Source organism: Camelus bactrianus, chromosome 25 (genome assembly GCF_048773025.1).
Source record: "Camelus bactrianus isolate YW-2024 breed Bactrian camel chromosome 25, ASM4877302v1, whole genome shotgun sequence".
Classification (NCBI taxonomy): domain Eukaryota; kingdom Metazoa; phylum Chordata; class Mammalia; order Artiodactyla; family Camelidae; genus Camelus; species Camelus bactrianus.
The window spans coordinates 7,652,434-7,676,472 of record NC_133563.1 but is presented as its reverse complement, the minus strand read 5'-3'; positions in this window follow the sequence as shown (position 1 = coordinate 7,676,472).

Here is a 24,039-nt window from a genome sequence, read left to right as displayed (position 1 = left end):
ACTCCTATGTCATCTGCCTCTGGGCCCTAGGGTCCAAGACTGAATACCCACCCACTTGCAGGGAGGGTCACCTGACAGAGACCCCAAGTTTGAGGTGTCTTTCCAAGCACTGGTTTGAAATATTTCTCCTATTATTATATCAGTTGTTATTTAAATATTTTATCATTTAACTTTTTGTATGTTATACAGATCCATAATTCCCAAAACTCTTGAGATCAAATAAATTTTGAAAGTCAAAAATTTTCAGATTTCAGAAGGTAATATAGTACATATACCATGGAAGGCATAACACCGCCATAATTAAAATCATTAATATATCTGAAGTTAAACATATGAATATTTCTCTTAAGTGAAATAAATGAAGACTATAAAAAGCTTCATATCAGTTCAAGTCAGACTTTTCTGCCAAATGAGTTAATCTTGAGTTAGATTTTAGTGCCAAACATATTACAAAAAAATAACAAAGTAAGTTTTCTGGTATTTCAGAATTACTCATAAGATTGTGATCTAACAAATTATGTGGATCTTAATATGACTGCACATATCACAAGGACAGAGGTTGTGTCTTTTAATTCTTCATATTTCTAGAAAAGTGCCTTATACAACCCTCAATAAAAACAGTTCATGTTTATTTGAGGAATTCTTCACTAAGTGCATACCATATGCCAAAACTATACTCAATAGTTGTGAGGCATTAAAAAATCTCACAACACATAGAACTTGCCCTCAGGAGCATTTCAGTCTCAAGGGGAATGAAGCATAAAACAAACATTAAAATGCAAGTCTGTGATTAGTGCCAAAATTACCAATTCAGGCAATAAGGATGTCAGAATTAGAAGTAGTAAGTTTAAATGTGAAAATTGTAATTTATTTTAACAGGAGCTGTCAATATCTCCCAACTGTCAAAGCTGGCATAATGATTTATAGTCTGGAGAGGAAGTAGCATGTACTTTGGTAAGAGAATTCTATTTGTCACAAAAGATTAAATAGAAAATCACTATAACTTTTGCTTTAGAAAAATGAATTTTCAGGCAGTTTCGGTCACACTGATTCCAGAAATGGACACTCATAGGGATGACTCTACAGACTTAAAAATGAAGAAGTGTCAGGACGTGGAGAATCAGCACTGTATCACCACACAGAACTGCCCTAGATGAGACAGCCTGATTCTATGCCAAAAGGACATTACTTTTGACAAAATGAAGTCCGAATTCAACTTATTTTGCTCAGTTGGGCCTACTTTGAAAGGAGTGGCAGATTCTGGTAAAACTTAGTACCTTCTTAAGCCAACAACAAATCAAACAGGAATGAGATGTAATCACTCAGATCATACATTATTTGTAAATCTTAAAGCAACTCTAAAGATACAAGTGATCTAATATTGGTTGTAACATATTAAATTTGTTTTTATGATAGAACTTATCTGGCATCTTTTAAACCAAATTGTTAAATATTCCTCAAAGGTAATAAATATGATCATATTTCTTTTACAGATGAAACCCTTGAGCCTGGTGATATTGAATGGCTAAAGGTCAATTAGATAATTACTACATTATAATAAGTTTTAAACACAAGAATCTTAATTCCAACTTCACTGAATTAACCACTATCAATAACCAGACCTAGAGAAAGCAATCTGAAAATCCATTGACCTTACTTTTCCCCCAATATATATAACTATCTTAAATGATCAAGGAAATCAAAATAATGAGATTGATTTGTTCATTAAAAACACTTCCTCAGCCTCACTTGTCAATTCCTTCAATCTCTGGAACATAAAGAAGAACTAGGAACAAGCAAGTTATTCTCTCAGATGAGAGAAACTCCATTCTGTTCTTTCTTGTCACATTTTCTACACAGTCTTAAAGCAGTAACATTCCAGTAGGAAATTATGAACCGAATAATGATCACTTGGTTCAGATAAGATAACTGATTATGACGAAGAAAAACTATCTTTGTATTATCATTCTCTTAAGGAAGCTGAATTCATTATCTGTTATCAAGTGAATTATGAAGTATTTACAGATTTTTTTTCTATCAGTTGAATAAAGGAAACACCCTAGCTGTCTAAATGCGAAGAACAACCTGGTGAAGACTGTTGGTGGCAAAAATGAAAGGAAACCTGTAAGTGATATCAGATGACATCTTCTATGGGGTTATTTTAGTGGTGATATCATCTGACATCTTCTATAGGGTTATTTGGGGCGAGTGTGACATTTTCTTAATGAGAAAATTAGGAAGTTGCCCTAAAAGAGCCTTATGTAATGTATAAGGCCAAGGAACATATGGATAAAGTGTTGCTGGAGAAGTGTAAATATGACTCTTGAAGTAGTAAATGAAGGTTAAACATTAACAGCTGGTCCAGAGGAAATGAAAAGGAAAAAAAGTAAGCTGTCTGCTAAGCAGACTGGTGTTTCACTACCCAGTAAGTCATCTTTATCTGTTTTCTATTTCATGTCACCTGGCCAAAATATATTACACTCCAAAGTTTAAGGAAATAACTTTTAAAAGTTGCTTTCATTTAGTTAAATTAATTTTTTAAAAAAGATATTTTAGGATTGTGACTTTAAATTTTGACCTGCATTGTTTTTTTTTTCCTTTTTAAGAAAACAGCGCTATTTTGACTGTAAACTTATCACATTACTGCTTTTTAAGGACTCACAATTTGTACTTTTATATATTTAATCTTAGACTAGAAACACCACTTTACTCCCTCCCACACACCCACCTCTCACTTCAAAACTACAACACAACTTTACTTCTGCATTACCCAGCTTAAAATCCATTTATTTGGCTTAGGAACACCATGTTTTCCATGCAGTTTGAAAATCAAGATACGACTGGTTGCTGATTATTCCAGTTACATGGCAGAGTTAATTGAATTAAATATAAGAATCAAATGTCTCAACAAACTTCCTATAGAATGGTATTCTGAAGAGTCAGCTTGTAGTGCTCATTCTGCCATGGTACAGAATAAATTTCAGTCAATAACTGTATCTATCCCTGGTACACTTCTGGTAGTACTGTTTATGTAAAATTACTGAGTGAAGAGCAAGAATTTTCCACTGAGATCAAATCATATCCTCCCACTGAGACTAAATCATTTCCAATTTCTAAGCAGAATAAGTGAAGTTAAAAAGCTCATTTTGCCTCAAACTGTGTTCTAGGGGTAAAATAAATAGTTCCTTATGACTCAGGTTTTATTTAAATCTTGACATTAAAGTGTTAATTTTTTCTAGTCTTAAAACAACTACTGTAATAGCACTAAATGTTAATCAGTCTGCAATCTCTGAAAAATATACACACTGGTATTCTTATATCCTACATCTCTCTTTTTTCTAGCCTGGAGAAGAAGTAGTATGTAATTTGGAAAATGAATTCTGTTGGTCATAAAAAGTTATACTGAAAATCCCTGTAACTTTTGTTCTAGATATATGGTTAGTGTTAAAAGTTACAGTAAACATAATGCTAAATGCTGATAATGAAATAATGAAAATGATCATTAGATGGCCAATACTGAGCATGTAACTTATTTTGTTAGGACAAATTTATATTTGTTTATAAATTTTACCATGAAACTTATAATCAAGTTATATAAGTTCATATTGAGTAGTATATGTAAAACCGTTTTGGTTTTATTCACCTAATGGAATACATGGTACAAGACATTATGCTAGGTAAGGTGTCTCTACCCACAAGAAATTTACAGTCTAAGAGGCAAAATTAAAAACATGCCACAAATAAAAGCAATTGGAATAAACAGATGCTGTAAATAATGAGAGACCCACAAAGCACCTTGCAAATTTATAGGTGGGAAAGACCAGAACTTCACATGGGATATAGGATCTGATACAGGTTTTGAAGGATGGGTTAGAATTTCCAAAGAGATGAGGTGAAGGACAGTATAAGCATCACTTATTTATGATATATTTATTACCCACTAAATTCCAAACATATGCAAGGTACTAAGGATACATCTATTAACAAGATGGCTAAACATATTCTCTGCACTTATGGAATTTGCAGGCCAGTGACCTATGTATCCCAAATAATAAGCAAAAATAATACTCTAACTTATATAAAACCAACAAAAACAAAAATAGCAGGAGGCATATTGCAGAATTATGCCTATTTAACGTAGAGGATATTTAAGTGTTGGTTAACCCAACTGTTCAAAGCAAAATTTTGGGCACATTTTAATCACTCACACCTCCATGTTGTCTTTACTGAAGTAAAATATGCCATTCAATAATCTAGATTGAGTACTTTGAAAGAAACTTTGATTAGGCAGTTTAAACACACATGTTTAAAAATGTACCATTTAAAAGGCAAATATATTTAAAAAAAGAAATGTCTACCCATATCTGGAGTTTGACTCCCAGCTCTGCCACAAACTAGCTACATGAACTTGAGGTCACCATTGTGAGCCTGTTACCCCAGTAATAGAACTGACAAAATGGTATCTACTTCATAGCCTTATTCTGATAATTAAATGAGATAAATGTATCTTAAAGCACTTTATAAGATACAAAATGCTACACAAAAGTAGGGTAATGTGATTACTATCTATTTAACTTCCCATGTAATTTTACTACGTACTTAATTGCTTACCTACTTATCTAATCAAATCAAATAAAAAGAACTATTCTATTTAACTAAGGTTTACTTTATACCTACTTTGGGTTTAACCTACTCAAAGAAGAAATAAAATTACACTGTCACATCAGGTTGAATTGTATTTAAGCAAAACTGTGAAAGACTGTCTAGCTAGGTACAATTAACATCTGTTTAAACCATAAATTCTTCCTTTTCCCAAAAACTCAGGCAGATTTTAAGTTTAATATCCAGAGGTCCTGAAATAGTTATTAACTAGAACAGGTTCACTTTCAAATCACACTACCATAAAACAAATGATAGTTTTTTTAAAATAGAAACTTTGTTTGGAAATTAGTTCTCCCATAATTAGGCTAATCATTAACAGAATAAAATGTGTCTTTATAGTCCATGCACTTTAGTCATCTTGCATTTATAATCACTGCTGAATAATTTCCAAAATGGCATAAAATCACTTTGAAAACCAAAGTCCAGGAGTGCCAGTTTCTACCAACAGGCAGATCTCTTTGAGACTGAGAATACACACAGATTAAGGCAGCAACATGTAATCCCTTCATAGCCCCATCATTGATACAGAACTCACGAGTCTGGACTGGTCTTATGCACGATGGGTTCAGGGATATCTTGATTGGAGTTTTTAGGATATTATTCACTGGCATGATTTGGCCCTAAACTTAAGTATGATGATAAATTAAATAATACATTTCATTTTTGCATAACTGCTCCAGTTCCTGGATTCACTAATGATTCGCAGACCGCTACATATTCGCAAATAATAGGATTTTTATAGTTTGATAAAGGTGTCACAAACACGATATTTTTATAATTCTATTGGAATTTCAGTTATATATTGGAATTACCTCTCCTTGCTCCTGTTACTTATATGTGATCTTATAGATAGGAATAAGCAGAAATAGTTTTATATAAATCCTTATTTCAAGAAAAGAATTAGAGCCAAACCCTACGAAAGGGTATGTCTTATAAAAGTGTTAGATCTTTAGGCTCTTTAACAAACGGCAGTGATAGGCCAGCACTTTGTAGAAAGTCAAGAATTAGAAGGTCTGCCTTACATCTTTTTAAAACCCTCAGTGAATCTGAAATTTTCAGATTTTCTACTTACAACCTCTCGCTAACATTTCATCCTTCTGACTAACCCAACACGCAAGCACGCACATTTTAAAGAGGAGAGGAAAAGACGAAGAAGGAGCATGTCTGAATGGGGTCACCCAACTACAGAAGGCCTGTCCTAAGATGCGAAAACGCCGCCCAGAAAATCTTTTTCTTTTCTAATTCTCCCGCACAGCGCCTCCTGCCGGTTCTTGAAGGCCGCGGCTCGCCGCGTCAGTGGAGGACGCCGACCCTGACCGCCTCCGGGACTCCGCCGCCCTCCTCCCGCGGGGCAGCCGGGCGCGCTCTGAACACTGATGCGCTCGAGAGACGGGAAAACGCCCAGGGCCGGGAGGAGCAAAGCCCTAAATACCCGTCTGCGCCCCAGTGGCCCCGTCAGGCCTCCGCTCCGTCTAGGGCAGGGGCCTCCCCGTGGCCTGCACTGCGCCCCCCACGTCAGGCCCCCGCCCAAGGCCGCCCCTACAGGAGGACAGTCCGCGCCAGACGCCTCACCCGGGAAGCTCGGCGGTCCGTCGGCTCGTGCTGGCCGTCCGCGGCCGGCCCCGCGCTCCTACCCTGCTTGGGTCGCGCGCCGGCCTCCCTTCTGCGCCCACAGCTCCCGACCGCCGCTTGCTCCCTCGTGGTGCGCGAGCCCTCGCTGCCGCGAGCAGTCTCTATTCCTGCCCGAGCCTTAGCTCTTCGACTTTCCCGCCCCCTCATCCCCGGCCCTGCGGGGCGCGTCCCCTTTGACTCCCTCAGTGCGCGTATCAACGCGTAAACGCACAGAAGTAGCTCAAATAAGCGTTAACTGAGGAGAATCGCGAGTGGGCCTGTCTCCTGGGGGGCACGTCCCCTGGTTTAAGCGTTTCTCCCAGATCTGGGCCGGCGCCTGGGTCGCCACAGGAGTTCCCTCCCGGCCCGGCTGTCAGGGCGCAAGAGACGCGGGCACCAGCGCTCCTAGACGCGCGGGGCCTCTCTCGGCTCGCGCCCACCTGGCTTCGGGCCTGCGCGCGGGGAGAAGGGCCGTCGAGGAGGGTGACTGGTTGGTTCAGACCGAGGCCGTCGGGCCCCGCATTCGGCGTGGGCTGGCGAGTGGGAGGCGCGCGCATCTCTGGCCTCAGAGGCCGCGGTGTGAGCGGTGGTCACGGAGCCAGATGGCGCTTGGCGAGGCAGGGAGGTTTCCCGGGAGCGAGTTTGGAGGCCTGAGAGACTTTGCTAATGGAAGAAGGCACAGAAGAGAGGTCTCCTGGACACAAACTGGGCCCCTCCCTCCCCACCTAGCCGCCCCCACCCCGCCCCGCCTATCAAGGCTCTCGGGTTGGTCCTTCCCCGACCCGGCCCTGTTTTCCAACTCGCCCTCACTCCTCTCCCCCTTTCCCTTTCCCCATCTCCCTTTCCTCCCTCTCCCATCCTCCCCCCAAACCCTCTCCCCTCTCCTCCTCTAGTTCTCCCCTCTGAAACCTTCTACTCTGCCACCCTCTCCCTCTTCCCCTGCTTTCCCCACCTGCTCTCTCATCCGTCTCTCACCTGCGTTTCCCACCTCCCCTCCCCCCCCCACACACCCGCCTTAGGTCTATTCGGCCCTCACTACCTTATAACCTAATGATTTTTAGTTTATATGTAAATAAACTGTCCCCGGATATGAGGCCATTTTCATCTTTTCCACTACAGCACATAATACAGTTTCTGGTACACCAGGGGCGCTGCATAAATAGTGAAAAACCTCTTAAAAGGAAAGGAAATGGATCTCCTTACGCAGTTTTCCGCCGTTGATAAAGGAGAAGGTCCTCGTTGGCCATCAGTGAAACCGAAGAGTTTTACTTTGGTTATAACACAAGACCATCCGTTCTTTTGATCTCTGACGTGGGCACTGCCCAAGCTCTGGGGACTCACATCAGGGCCGGGGCTGCCTCTCGTCTGTGGCGCTCGGGGCAGTGAGATCCCGGGGGCGCAAGTCCAGGCTCGTAAAAAGCCCCACCCTCGAGCCGGGCACGCCCGCGGGTCCCTCCGCCCCGACGGCAGAAGCCCCCAGACCCCGGCTCCAGCCCCTGCCCGAGTCCCGAAGCTGAGAGCTGGGGCCCAAAGGTGAGGCCAGCCCAGCTCTCCGCAGACTCTTCCTTCTGACCAGTTCCTGGAAGTTGTCTCGCACCGGACACCCGAGAAGGACGCGCTTCCAGGTTCCGCAGACGGTGCTGCTGCCTCTCAACGCGTCATCTCACTCTTTCGAGAAAGACCCGAAGGGAACAGTGACTGTATCCGGCCCCAGGCTCCCGGTAACCTCGAGCCTGGAGCCCCTTGGCAACCTTTCGTGCTCTCCCAGAGGCAAGGTAGAGAGAGCCACCACCGAGCTTTGAGCGTCTACCGCGTGGCTTCTTTTTGCTCCGTTAGTGTGTTTGTATGTAAGTATGTATGTATGCATGTATGTATGCATGTATGTATGTATGTATGTATACATATTATATATTATATATTACTGCATAAACAGAAATGTATTAGCTATTAGCACAAGAGCAAAGTCTTCAAGGAAAAAGAGATTGCCAAGATTGGAATTTGGGGGACTTAGGGCCACAATACTACTCTTGGTCTCAACTGGGTTTGTGTCTTTGTGCCAGTCATTAACTCCCTCTTTCCTTTCATTTCACCATTTACTAGATAAAGTTGTTGGGTAAGGTATATGATTCCTATGCTCTTTTTCCAACTCAGAGACTCTCCTCCATAAGGAGGCTATTTTAAAAATTCGAGAACCATTTGAATTAGTTGGTTTTCTTTTCTTCTTTTTAACCCTTCTTCTCTCTATTACATTCAGAGGAGATGTGAGAAACAGCTTCAAATTAAAAAGGAGAAAACATTCAGAGAAGTCTGAAAATATGGAGAAAGAAAAAGAAAGTAAAGAGATCAATGAAAGTAATAACAATCATTTTAGAAGTATCCAATTTCTTTAGTGAAAATAAAGGGGAACCTAGCCCCGTGAGGCTCAGCCTCTGGTTCAGGTGTACCAAGGAGCACTGAGGCTCAGGTTTGTACAGGGCAGGGTGTATATTGGCTTGGTAGATCCCAATCATACTATCTCATCTCCCTAGGCTGTCAGATGGAGTACTCTGCATCTTAATTGCTTGTTCCATACTGTATGTCTAAAGGCTGTTGAGTCTTAATGTTCCTAGGGTGAGTGGTAGAACCTGGCCATAAGTAAAACTGAGAAGAAAGAACTGGGTGGGGACGAAAGAAATGAGGTTTAAGGAATCTCCAGCACATGGTGTCTTAATTCAAAGCCCCGCCTTTCTTTAGCTTCTTAGGTGTAGACACCATTTAGCCAAGGGTTGAAAACTCCTTCTGAAGTCACTCCTTCATAAACCAACAGCCTGCATCTGTTATGAGCTCGGCACAAGGGGTTAAGTGCTGGCGACCCTATATTGATAAAACTTTGGGGTCCAATTTACAAACTAGTGAAAGAGATGAGTGGTATGAAAAATGCTGTTACATAGCAATGCATGGGTGTCGCGGGGGCATTAAGAAGAAACACCATTGTCAAGATCAAGGAAAAGCTCTCCAGAGAAGTGTCTCTTAAGCTGAGCTTTAAGGAAAGAGTTGAAAGGGGGCAGTTTGGCAAGGGGGTGTTGGTGGGGGAGAGGGGCATAGGTGGGCATCCAGAGAACATGCCTGAAGGCCCAAGGCTAGAAATAGCTTCATTTAGAGAAGTTCAAGTAATTCTTTAAAGCAGATATAAATGGTAAAGATGAAAAATGAAGGAATAGTGGGAAATACAGCTAAAGAAGCAGGAAGAGGCTATATCTTAAAGGGTTTTGTGTATTGAATTTGCACTTTGTCCTGAAAGCTATGAGAAGCTCTTGAAAGATTTTAAGTGGGAAATAAATGATACCATTTGCTTTTTAGAAGGATTATTTTGTCGGGAATATTGAGGACATGTAGGAGGTTGGGTAGATTGTAGAAAAACCAGTTAGGAGACTATTGCAGCAATGCCTGATGGAAGTGATGAGAGTCTGAATTCAGGCAGTGATTGTGGCTGTAGAAATGAAATTGAGGGAGGACAGGGAGGGAGGGACTGATACAAGAGATAATCAAAAGGGTCTTGAGAGAACCTGATGACTAATTGAGGGATGAGTGAGAATGAGGAGTAGAGAAAGATTTCCAGGCTTGTAGGTTAGATATCTGGAGATTTGATGACACCACACTGAGAGAGAAACCAGGATTGAAACTGAAAGATGATGTGTTCAGCTTGGGACATGTTGAATTTGATATGTCTATGAGACATCTAAGTGGAGATATCAGATGAATGGATATCTGGGTCTGGAATCCTGCAGTGATCTGGGCTGAAGGTAAAGACTTCAAAGTCACCAGCATAAAAATAGTAGCTGAAGCCCTGGGTTTGTTGAAGTCGCTCAAGGAGAGTACTTAGTTAAAGAAATTAATTTAGGGAACACCAATTTAGCCGACTGTCAGAGGAAGAGGAAGCCTTGAATGGTATTAAGAAGGAATGTCCAAACGTCAGAAGGAAAACATAACAATAAGCACCATTTGGGGAATACCTGTTATCTTCTAGGCAATGGCCTGGGATCTTTATGCATATTATTTCACTGAATTCTTATGGCAGTCCTAGAAGGTAGATGTTTTCGAACAAAAAAACTTAAGTTCTAAAAAGTTAAATAATTTGACCAGCGTATGTTCAGCCTCTGGAGTCAGATGAAACTTAGACTGAAACCCCACCTCCTGGGATGTTTGCAAATGTGTAAATGCTCTGAGTCTCGATTTCCTCATTCACAAAATAGGACACAAACAGAACCTACCTCTGAGGATTGTTGTGAAGACTAGACAAAATAGTGTATGTAAAAAAGCCTGGCATGGAGTAGGTACTTGATACTAGATAGTTACTATCCTTATTAATAACCATAACCCCATATAACTATGTTAACACATTACTGTCTCTTCTTTAGCTCCTTAGCCCAAAAATGGACTCCAAATTCTTACCTAAGGTCCTTAGTGTACAACTGAGACCTGAGCCAGGCTAAACTATTATAAGGCTTTACTAAAGATTTGGGCATAGCTAGACGGGAAAGAACACAGAGAGCAACATAAAGCTTGATAATCTGAAAGCGTATCACTTCGTGTCAGGATCCCCTAACAGGGCTACTGCCTTCCTGCCCAGGTTGAAGAAGAAGAGACGCCATCTTTCCATACCACCAGGGAGCGTCACCAAATAGTCAGTGTACCTAAAAGTCCAGAAAGAATGTGATCCCACAGGAAGTCAGGAGCTCTCACTTAAGTCCAAGACCCACCTTCCAAGATATTGATACCTGTCTGAGGAACCCCCACCCCCACCCCAGATGACTGATACAGGGATGCCCAATTTCTTCAGAGAGGATCACATCTGTCTCTAGGAGTATGCCTTACACCATGGCCTCAACAGTAGAGACTTATTAGAACATGACAAAATAAGCCCAATGTTCATATTTCATACCCCTTCTTCTACTCAAATGTCACTCTGAAAAGTGAGTTTGAATAAAGCCAGAAACTGACTATAATCCAAGTATAACAACAAGACATATAAGCCAGAGGGACCAACCAGATTGAAAGTCAGAAAAAGATTTTTTCACTATAATTGAGAAAGAACCATATATATAAGTTTTCAGAAATAGAAGATGTAAGTAGATATAGAAACGAATACATTATTGGTTAGTGTTCACTCATGTGTTTTTAATCCTGTAATATGATTAGATATTTCAAAGTATAGAGACTTTTGATCATGGTTTTAGTACAATTCATAATGGCAGTTCTTTTATTTGTTTCTTCACACTTGTTTCAAGGAATGTAGAGACATATTCTGCCCTACGGCTCCAGTTGATTTACCTCTAAGGTAGGGATTCTATGCAGATTTTTTTGAGGGCTAGGCACAGAGCCTCAGTAAGCAAGAGATTCCAAGTTGTGGCCCAATTTGCCCATCTCTGTGAACCATTTTTATGGCAATAGTTACCGGTGAAACATAGAAAAGCCGAAATGTGTTTCATTCACAGTGGATGTTTTTCATCTGAAATTATCCTCTTCAGGTTAAGAATTTTAACAGCATCTATCAGGTTGGAACAGGTCTCCCCCCAACAAAAAAAGAAGAGAGTTGTTGTCAGTGCAGTATGGGAAACGCTGGGTTATACTTTGTTACTCAGGGCTTCTTAGTGACATTAACTGTTAATGTGCATTGTGACTTTCCGATGTACTTGACTACAAAATTCTTTTTGTCCCACAGAGTCTAAAGAGATGCTTATGTCATGGATTGTGCTTTAAAAGAAACTATTATTTGCCATTACTATTTGATTACTGGAATAGCATACTTCCCTTTAAATGCCCCCTCTTCAATGAAATCACATTCACCTCCTCCAGTGAGTATCCCTTATCCCCCCCCTTCCTCCCTCACTGACTGGGGAATCTTCTGCATGTTGCCATAGACACCGACATAGACTTGGATCATAATATTTATTTATTCATGCTTTTTCTTTTCTGTATTTGTCTCTCATACTAGATTAATACAGTGCCTGACACACAGAAATACTTAAATATTTGTTGAATGGCTATCAAGTGAATGAGAAATATTGGGAAAAAAATATAAATTCAATCAGAGTAATTTCTTGGTTGCAGATATGTCTTAGGGATCTTCGTAGGACATCAGGTTGTAGAAAAATAAAAAAAGACCCCCCCCACACACCATTGACACATCCACTAGGCAAACACCTATTCCATATTCTTTTGTCCAGGCAAACTTAATCATTACCAAGAGCTCTTGTGAGTGGAACCATAGCTGTATAATTCCATTGGATTGTTTCCATAAGGTTTTAGCTCAAGAGAGAAAACATGACTAGGGGAAAGGAATCCTTAATCACATCTTAAAAATATGATCAAAAGCAACATTTAAGAAAAGTGTTTCCAGGGAAGAGCTGAGGATGACACCCAGTTTATAATAATTCATTTTCCCAAACCTCAGAGCATGGGATCAAATCTGATATACATTATCTCAGGCTTGGTACCAGAGTGACTCATTTTTTCTTACTATTTTTGAAGTTATTATTTGGATGGATTAATACATGAAGAAGAGACAAACCTGGGCCAGCCAGGTGTAGACTCTGAGTCCTGCTGCCTGATCTGTAATAATTACTCTTTGTGTGTGTGTGTGTGTGTTTAAATGAAGAAGCTGTGGCCTTTAGCAGCTTGAGACATTATCAAGCAATTCAGGCCCTTTTAAATCAAGATAGGAATATAGCAAGTTAGAACTTGCAAGAGGAGGACAATGGAATCTCCTCATTAAATATGTAGGAGGTGCAAACAGATTAGCTGTCAGGCAAGTCAGTGTGATACAAGTACTCTTGACGAACTGTGTGCTCAGTGCTAGGATCATTCAGTTAATCTGGGCCAGGGATTTAAATGATTCATACCCAGTAAGGCTTCAGCTCTAACCAGTTAATCTTCCTTCCTACCATACCACCAGAGGAGGAAATAAAACAACCAAGCTTCTAATTCCTTCTCCCTCCTCCCATTAGAAGGTACTTGTTGACAGATCTTCCAGGGAGACTGAAAATTTGCTAAATTCATTGACATATTTGGATGACAGAGATGAAAACTTCCTAGTCCAGAAGCTACGTAAAGAAGAATAAGCAACGTATTTTTTCTGAGGACCTGATGGTGTGGTGACACCATTCCCTAACAATTCTAAACTTTTTACAAAGTGCAACTCAAATATCGCATCTGTTTATATTAGAGGAATTCTCCTCCCTCTCCCCTAAGTTTACAGCTTAGAGAAAGTAGAGGACAGACTGAGACCAATCTTTGGAAGGTGCAAGGAGGTAGATTTTTGACTTGAGCATAAGACTTCTCTAACATTCAGAATTATCTAACAATGAACCCTGTGGCTTTGAAAAATTGTGCGTGCTCTTCCCATTAGTAATACTACGTGAGGAATGGACAGAGACATTTCTAAAGTTCCTTCCAATCCAAAGACATTTCTATTTTTGAAGCATAATGAAGACCATAGCTTTGAAAATATGTTAGCTGTCCTGACTAGCAAATTGGTGCCCTTAACTTCTGGCCCTTAACTTCTTTGATAAGAAATGTTTCTTTCTTCATTGGTACTGAGAACCTAAGAGAGAGCTGGGGTTGGAAAACAAAACATCTACAGAGCAACTAAAACATTTTGAACTGCATATTCACTTTTGCATATTTTAGTTTAAAAATTTAAAAAGTAGCTTTCTGTTTTCAAAAGGAGGAATCATGTTGGAATAAGTCCCTTTTAGTCACCGTAATGAGAAGAAAGCTAATTGAGAATCATATTACTCTGCACAACCAATTTTCAACTGATGTTTAATAACTATCTTCTAAGAAAGGCCTGAAAAATGAATTCTTTTTTTCTGTTTTTTGCATATATATTCTTATTGAAGTATAGTCAGTTTACAATGTTGTGTCAATTTCTGGTGTACAGCATAATGCTTCAGTCATACATGAACATACATATATTCATTTTCATATTCTTTTTCATTATAGATATTGAATATAGTTCCCTGTGCTATACAATATAAACTTGTTGTTTTTCTATTTTATGTATATTAGTTAGTATCTGCAGATCTCGAACTCTCAGTTTATTCCTTCCCACTCCTGTCCCCACTGGTAACCATAAGTTTGTTTTCTATGTCTGTGAGTTTGTTTCTGTTTTGTAAATAAGTTTATCTTTTTTTTTAGATTCCACATATGAGTGATATCATATGATATTTTTCTTCCTCTTTCTGGTTACTTCACTTAGAATGACAATCTCCAGGTCCATCCATTGTTGCTGCAAATGGCATTATTTTATTCTTTTTTATGGCTGAATAGTATTCCATTGTATAAATATACCACAGCTTCTTTATCCAGTCATCTGTCAATGGACATTTAGGTTGTTTCCGTGTCTTGGATATTGTAAATAGTGCTGCTATGAACATTGGTGTTCATGTATTTTTTTGAATTAGGGTTCCCTCTGGATATATGATATGCCCAGGAGTGGGATTGCTGGATCCTATGGTAAATCTATTTTTAGTGTCTGAAAAATGAATTCTTACTCTAATGTTTTCCAACCCTGTTTCTTGTGTAACAGCATATATTATTTCTAATATCAAAGAATAAATTTTTTATATAACTTTAAATTGGCCTCTGACTATTTAGGCATAGGTTAAATTCTTCTAGTGTCTAAATCATATACTAATATATATTATTTGACTCTATTAATTGTACTTCAACTGTTTTGTTTTTTACCATTTATTGGACACTTACTATATGCCAACAATTGTGCTAGAAGCTTTCACATACCTTGTATTTTGATAAATAGTTCTAGGACAGTAAATTAGCAGAGGAGTTTAAATTATTAGTTTATAGGAAGGCTTCAGAGACTTTGTAAAGCTAAACAGTGCATGTAATAGTAAGTAAACTATGATAAATATCCAGGGTCCATATGGCAATTTATATCTTTCAAAACACTTTCATGTGAACTCCTTTACTTTATTGGGTTTTTTCTTTGCCTCACTGTTTCTCTGTTTCACTGTTTAAATACTAGCTTTATTGAGATATAATTCATATACTATAACCTTTACTGATTCTTAACCTTATTTAAACAGTAAGAAATAAACTTGATGCCAAAGAACAGAAAAAGCTTTAATTTTAAAACAATTAAGCAACTCTTCAAGAGTCCATGTTTCACTAATATTTAATGTTAAGTATGTTTTTAAGACAGATTAAAAAGAAGAAAATATTTTGAGGCAAAGTTAGAAAGACAAAGTTTGAGGAGAGAATAAAAGCATTTGAAAAAATTTAAGAAAAGAAAGGTTGATGATATACAGCATATATATCCAGAGAGTGCAAGGCAGGGAGGGGATTATGAAGCCAGGAAACTAAGTTTGGTTTGTTGAATATCAAGAGGACTGATCAGGGCTTTTGAGAGAGGATGGGAAAGATTAAGAGACTAGCCAAGTTAATTTGGAAATAAGCCAGCTTCACATATAATAAGCTAAAGAACTATCTGAGAGGATCGGTAATTCAAGAAGGTGACCAAAGAAGCCTTGCTGCACAAGGAACAAAGATCAATCAAAATAGACTGATATATGAAGTTTAACCCAAGGGAGAAAAATAACATATACATTTTTGCAATACAAAACAGAGACAAGTGGCAGATAGCCTGTGAATCAAAGTTTCATGCTATGTTTCTGCACTCTGTGTATTCAGTCCAGCCTAAAAATAGATGATTCACCAGGAAAACCACATTGAAAAAATGTTGTTAGTTCAATGTATCCTAAATAATCACTTTTTAAAGCTAAATGTAATTATAGGATCCAGTTAAAACAATGCTTTTTAAAAATCACATGCAGAGAAGGAATAATGTCTTGTATTTGAACTTAAAATATGGCCTCTTAAATTTTACCAATTGTTCCAAACATAAATGTAACTAGAATTAATGTAATGATGATCAGATTATTTTGTATTCATTTTAAATGTTCCAAAACTTAAAAATAGCCAGTAGATTTTTCACATCAGAATTTGTTGTACTTAGTGCTGTTTATGAAATGAAATTGCTGTTTTTACTCAAAGTGGATTTGAGTCACATTATAAATTAATTCATGCCACTTTATTCTAAAGCATAATTAATTAATTAACCAAATAAATATTATTGTTCTTACTAATGTAATGGGGAACATTTCAAGATCCTTTGTTTTTTATCCCTTTGTACTACCAATATAACGTATTTTCACTTTTCAACCAAATTACACTTTTTATGTTATTTATTCCAAATAATCAGTCAGGTTACTTTTGTTAAACCTGGCTGGATCGGAGTATATACGTTGGTAAATATAGTCATAATCGAGATTTCAAAAATTACCAAAATCCTGGTCATTTATTAATTTAAAAATTAGTTTACCCTTTTAACATTTTAAAAGTTATATACATTAATGTACATTATGTACTCTTAGTAAAAAGAGAAACTTTTTAAACTTTGCACATTCAGATACTTTGACAATTTTAAGATACCTAAATATGTAAGAAAATAAACCAACATTTTAAAACATTTTTGAATCACAGATGTCGCTGAAAATCTGACGAAAGCTACAGCTTCCTTTTCGCAGGAAAAAAAAAGTATGTATGTGTATTTGCACACGAAATTTTGCTTACAATTTCACAGTTTATGGACTCTCTGAGGTCTGCCTGTGGACCCACTAGAAGTCCATGAACTCTGGGTTAAGAACCTCGGCAATAAACCCACACTTTGCTTTGACAAGATGGAAAACTTACCATTAGAAAGTATGATTGTTTAAGCTTTCATTCTTTAAGGGCATGTATCTGAAAGGAATGATTTTTTTTTTTAATCTCCCTAAAAAACTTTGGCTCAGTTATCCCTCCTGTTTAGCCTTAAAATGAGGACCAATTTCCTTTGGGTCAAACCCCAAACTCTTAGTGTCTTGACTTTCTAAATGCTTGACAACTATAGACACTTTAATGAAATCCAAATGGGTGAAATTCAACACTTCATTCTGATGTTCTTTACAGATGTTCTTAATAAGGACACTGAAGAAGTCCTTAGAAGCCTAGCTTCACACATCAGCCAAGGGAAGAAAGAATTCATTGGAAAATTAAGATAATAAGTAATTCTGGAGTGTTCCTGTACCAGTCAATATTGAGCACTTACAACACAAACCTATAATCAGCTTTGTAGGGAAGTATGTAGTGACAGGGGTAAAGTCTGCTGATAGCCTCTTGGGAAGCAACAGTGTAAGACCATACTACCTTCTGATGTAGAATATTTAAATTCTGCTCAGAATAATTTTCTGCATAAAGACTTAACTTCTATAAGGGACAGGTTTGTTTTTTTTTTAATGAATACAGAAAGAAGAAGCTGAAACAATCACCTTTGGCTATCATAACATTAAAATAATTATTTTAATAATAGAAATGAAGATAACTACCTTAATAGAAATTTTATAAATGCTGGAATTTTGTAAGTGGAATGGATGTCTTAACACCATGTAGGGTAGATTAGGGCACCATAATCATTCTGTTCTTCCGCTCCCTCTACTTGCCAACAGTGAATGAAAGCTCACCTGAAATCTGTCTTCGAAGCTCTGAATAGAATAGTTGCCGTCTGGGGAATTATTTTCCTGAACACTCATTGAACCTATCTGGAGAGAAGGATTTGCACATTTCGAGGGACACAAAAGCTTACATGAAACATTTTTATCAATAAATTTGCAACTTTGAAGATGAAAAAAAAGCTCAAATTTTTGAGCTGACAAAAATATTAGCATGGTGGGCCTTCTTCTTAAAATTTTCAAGAGTAGTGTTGGCTTTACAGGAATGTGTGGAAGTGAGGCACATTAACCTGAAAGGAAATATCAGAAAGAAATTCACTCAAGATTTTGCACTAGATTAGTCAGAGTTACGAATTCTGATCCAGAAGCTGTCGCTCATTTCCCACGGAGCTTAAGGCAGTTAATTTCACCCCCCTACTACTCCACTATTCATCTCTTTCTTCACTGGTGACATGAAAATAATGCTGATCTGCCTAAAAAGAAAGTTGTGTAAATTTAATGTCACGTTCAAAATATTCCAATAATTTTAAGGCTTATTTAGCTAAGGTTGGTAAATTTGTGATAAATTAGAAGAGGCTACAAAACAGCTGAGGCATTGTCAATGAATTTATGCCCAACACCACCAATAATTAGAGTAATATTAAGTTAGTAAGTGACCAGGGGAAAAGAGAAGTATGTGGGAAGGCAAAGAGGGAAGGCAAGTTCCTAGAACAGGTTTGCACCGCGGGAAAATCACTTAATTTTCTTCGCCTCATTTGCTTCATCCTCAAGTGACATAAAATCCTCTGTGTGGTCCTTATTAATATCTGTTTTTGTATATTTATGTGCTTATTTTTTAATTTGGGCTCTTTCCAGTAGAATGTACACTCAAAGGGTGTATAGAACGTGTCTTTCTGGTATACCAGTGTATCTCTGTATCTCCTCAGTAAATATCCAATATTAGATGGTTCCTAAGTCCCTTTCAGCTCTAAAATCAGATATTTAAAAAAAATTATTATAAACATTTTCAAGCATAAAAAAAGTATAGAGACTAATACAGTAAACACCCCTACATGCATCACTCAGTTTTGTCAAGTCTTAATTTCTATATTTGCTTCAGATTTTAAGAAATAAGTAGAATTGGAGGGAGGAGGGTATAGCTCAGTGGTAGAGCGAATGCTTAGCATGCATCAGTCCTGGGTTCAATCCCCAGTACTTCCTCTAAGAATAAATAAATAATAAATAAAACTAATTACCTCCCCCTACCAAAAAAAAAAAAAAAAGGCTCAGTTAAAAAAAAAGCAGAATTGGAGTCTCCCCTCACTGTGTGCCACTTCCCAATTTCTTTCTTCTTTCTCCCCAAATGTAACTGCTATCCAAAATTTGGTGTTTATTATTTCCAAGAACATTCTATACTTTCACTATATTTATAGAAACTACATATCATGTCTCCAAACTTTACATGAATGGCATGTACTTGTCATTCTGCAACTTGCTTTTTTTTTCATACAACATTATGTGCTTGAGATTAATCCATGCTGATACATGTAAGGCTAACCCATTTTAACTACTGTTCCATTATGTGAATATTCATGATTTATTTATCCATTTTCCTGTTAGTGGGTATTTATGCTCTTTTGAGTTTTTCTATTATAGACAAAGTTTCAAACAACATTCTCCCCCATATCTCTTTCTGCACATGTGCTTAAGTTTCTCTCCTAGAATTTCTGAGGTAAAGGGATATATATCTTCAACTTCACTAGTTTAGGCCACAACATCTGATTCACTTGCGTATATTTTTATGGAGATAGTTTGTCAGGTTATTTCCTTTTTTCCTTTTCCTTTTTCTTTTTGCCTGGGTAGGAAATAAAGTGTTAATCAACTTAATGAGAGCATCATTTTTCTATTTCTAACCTTCTCTCTCTCTAAGCAGACAGAAATGGGACAGAAACCTTATAGAAGTCAAGAAAATTAACATAAAATAAGGAAATTCAGATGTACGTGGCTCAGAGTCACATAAAAACATGGCCATGTCCTGTCATCACATAGTGATATTCACAACACAGCACTGTCAATATGTGATGTTGCACAAGCACCATGCCACATGGTAAACAGTGCAGAGGCCTGTGAGTAAGTCCCTCTGGGAGCTTATGACTGTGACCCAGTTCACAAGTGAAATAACTTTTGGGGTGAAGAAGCACTGACTTTTCAGACCATAGCAAAACAATGGGGAATGTGAAGTTCTGAACCATAATACTAGTTGAATTACTGTTTTAATGCTCTCCTTAAATAGGCAAAATATCTTAGTTTAACTGGATGTTCCAAATTCGGGATTTTGGGCAATTCACTTTCCCTTGAATTTCAGATGATCTATTTGAAAGGTAGGATATGGAAAAAGTTTTTCAGTCTGTCTTTTTGGTTAAACAGCTACTCTATTTTAACAGATATTTTCTCACTCAATAAATATTAAAACAAAGAATATGAGGGCACTTGTATTATCTACCTAATGTAGTTTCTTTTTCATAGATTAATTTTTTTTTTTTTTTTAGATAAAAGATGTAGGGCTTGGACAGTAGAGGTTCACTGGGAAGTTTACCTTGGTAAAAAGACAGGAGCTATTACATTCTATCTTGTCAATGATCCGTGAATAATGGGTCACTGGGGGATTTAAGAACTGTATCTTTCAGTTCTTGCCAGGGAGGTATATCAGTGTGCACTGATGTGAACCATAATGTGACACACCTTGAAGAATCTTCAAAACCCTCAGGCACTCTCTCAGCTGCTGTCATAAAGATATGGGACTAAAGGTTGTCAGTTAAAGATGGAATTTTGTAATACTGTAAATAATTTCAATAACAATGATTTTTCCTATTTCTCCATATTAAATTCTAATGAAAGAATTAATCCTCAGGTTTAAAAGCCCTTAGAGTTTTTTTTTCCCATTACCTTAGAAGAGTATCTGTGCTGATGTAGAAAAATAGACCCCACATGTAATGTTTTATTGTCAAATGGGGAAAAAAGCAAATTGCAAAATAATATTATAGTATGAACATATTTTTATGTGCGTGCTTTAAAATATATGCTTAAATTTGCATATCCACAGCAAAATGTCTAGAAATATATACCAAATATACTAATAGTGGCCATCTTTGGGAAATGAATTTAAAAGGGTCATTAGTAGGGGAGGGAGAAATGAGAGACTTTAACTTCAGTCAAATAATTTAAAAATTAATTGAATTTTTTTTACAATAAGCATGCTCATATTTATCATCTAAAAAATAATAAATATATTTATTTTTCAATTTAAAAGCATTACTTTCAATAAACAGTCTTCTGAAGAGTCACTAAAAGTTCAACAGCTTTAGGGAAACAGATGATATAGCATTTTCAAGTAGAGCTTAATTTGTAAACCCACAATTATTTTTATTGAGTTAATAAAATTTTTTATGAGAGACAAATGATATGATTTCTTGGTATTCCCTAGTTTTTGTGAAGCTAGAAAAGATCTTATTATGTGGAGCAAATTCTCATTTTAAAAGTGAGAAACTAAGTCTCAGAGAAGTTAAATGTCTTGTAGATAAACCATTCTAGAGCTTAAAAAAGAATTAAATTCTTCTTCTGACTTCATGTCCATGGCTCTTTCCATCACAAAATGGCCTCCAGCTTTGAAATTTTAGTATAATGATAATATAAGTAATTCAAAAAATAATTTCATTTAACTCTGATCTTAAAACCAGCATACACCCACACCTCAATACCTAAAACATTACTCATAGCAAATTAATGTTCCTGAGACAGAAGCCAAAGTAACAGGTCATTTGGTGACAATATTTCAACACAGAATGAAATGAGAATTAGTTTTACTTCTCTGTGATTTTCTCATCTTAATCAATGATCACATTCTCTTTCTTCTCTTGCCTCTTTAAATTAGTGAGTGGAGAAGAAATAAAACATCAAAGATACCTATTAATGTGAAAAGGAAAAATCAAATTTGGGGACAGCAGCAGTAGAAAAGAAAAGTAGATGGAGAGACCATAGAAGAGCCGTAAGAACCAAGGCAGGCAGAAATTTGACAACTTCAAGGACAGTGAGTGGGGAAAAAAAGTGGGCTGAGATTTGTTTTACATTTATTATGGTAGGCACCTACTAAATGGCTGATGGATAAGATGAAGGGGATGATGATGTCAAAGGTTAAGGCAGAAATTCTCAGTCTGTAATACACATTAGAACTACCTGAAGTGTTTGTTTAAAATACAGAGTCCTGAGTCTGTATCACTGGGAATTCCAACTCACGCACTTAGGGAGGGCCCCAAAATAAGTACCCTGGATAATTCTAATGATCACACCTGGAGGAACCCTGAGCTACAATTATTAAAGCTCTTGAAAGGGAGAAAAATAAGAACCAGGATACAGAAACCTAGAGAGGGGAAAAGAGAGAAAAGGAGATCTGAATAGAAATCAAGGAAGAAAGAAAAAGAATCTAAAAGCAAAGATGTAACTAAATGAAAGGAATGGTTTAGAAGAAGCATGAGGGTGGGTGTGAAGAGAGACAAGCAAAGACTGCTCAGAAGCAATAAAGCAAAATGAAACATAAAAATATTGAGGAAATTAAGATTTTTCTTGGATTTTAAAAATAACATTTATTACCTTTTTCCTTTATAGTAGTAACACTTGCTCATTGTGGAAGAGTTGAAAAATCAGAAAATGAGAATGAAAATGGACCCTTAGTTTGTTACCTGTGAATAGCTGATGTTAACATTTTGGAATATCTTCTGCTGGTCTTTGTTTCTGTTTAGTTTCTTGAAGGTTTTGTTATATAGTTTACTCTACTATCTGAAAATAGAGCATTCATAGAAGTGAAACACTTCCTAAGCAAAGAAGCAATTACCTTAGGACACATCTTGCTAATGGATGCATAAAATAGATTGGGATAAAGCACAGACGCTTGCAGACACGGTTCAAAGCTATAGCAGCTTGATGCAGAGATGCTGAACCCAGTTTCCAGAGGAGCTTGGTGGTGCCACTCTCACTGCTCTGGGTGTGACACTGGCTCTCTAGCAGCTCCTGCAAAACAAATACTAAACGCTATTTTGGCCTTTTTTTCATAAAAGTGAAAATCCTCTTTGGATTTCCTTCCAGTTAGTGAAAACAGGTAGATCTTTCATAAAAGCGAAGTGGAGTAAAGAGAACTTTCAAAAAGCAGAGGATACCTGTATGTGCCATTAAATACCTGCTTTTATAACATAAGAATCTCCCTACCTGAGGTTATTGATGGAAACTTCATTTTTAACATCTGCTTCATATTCACAATAGTTCTCCTTTCTTCCTTGCTAACAGAATTTAGGTTTTTCAGACAGCCAAGAACTTCAGGGAAGGCTGTCTCCTCTTCAGTGCATAGAAGGTGAATTTTATTTAGTCTAAGTGAATCACAGTATAATTCTATTCTCCTTGTTAGTGACTGGCTGAGAAAGGGAGCAGGTGACCTAATTCTGGCCAATAAGAGATGAGGGCAGGTCTACAAGTTGGATTTATGGGAGAAGTTCTTAGCTCTTAAAAAGTGCTAACAAGGAAGAAGTAACCCCCTTTTCTGCCTATGGAATGTGTGTAAGAAGGAAACACTGGAGGTTGGAGCTGTTGCAGCCATCTTGTGGCCATGAAGGGAGCCGGTCTACACACTGCAGATGGAAGAAGAGGAAAATAGGAAGAATTCGCTCTGGATAATCCTAATTAATTACAAATCCCTGGACCCTAACTTGAAATTTCTTGTTATGTCAGATAATAAATCCCCTATTGTTTAAGCCCCTTTAATTCAAGTTTTCTGTTTCTAGCAGTAGAAAGCATCCTAACAGAGCATTATAATTTCCTAACAATTTTCCTCTTGTAGGCTACTTATGTTACAGTTTTCACTGTCAGTTTTTGCCTTGGATAGGATCAAGAAAAAAAGTTATATGGCTTAGATAATAATGTAATTTATGTTGAGGGGGTGGGAAATGCAATAAAGAAAAGAAACAGGAATGAACTTGAAATATCTCAGGTCATCAAAGCTGAATCATTCTGAATCTCCACTCCCTTTATTGCTCACTGCTGTCAGCCGAGGCAGTTATCAGGGGCAAGTTACATTTCAGAAGGAAAAGTTGGGAAACACAGTCTCAACATAACACACAAATAATCCTCTAAAATACAAAAAGCTGTTTCTGTTTCCAGTGTCACATGGTTTCATCAACCTTTTCTCTTTATTATG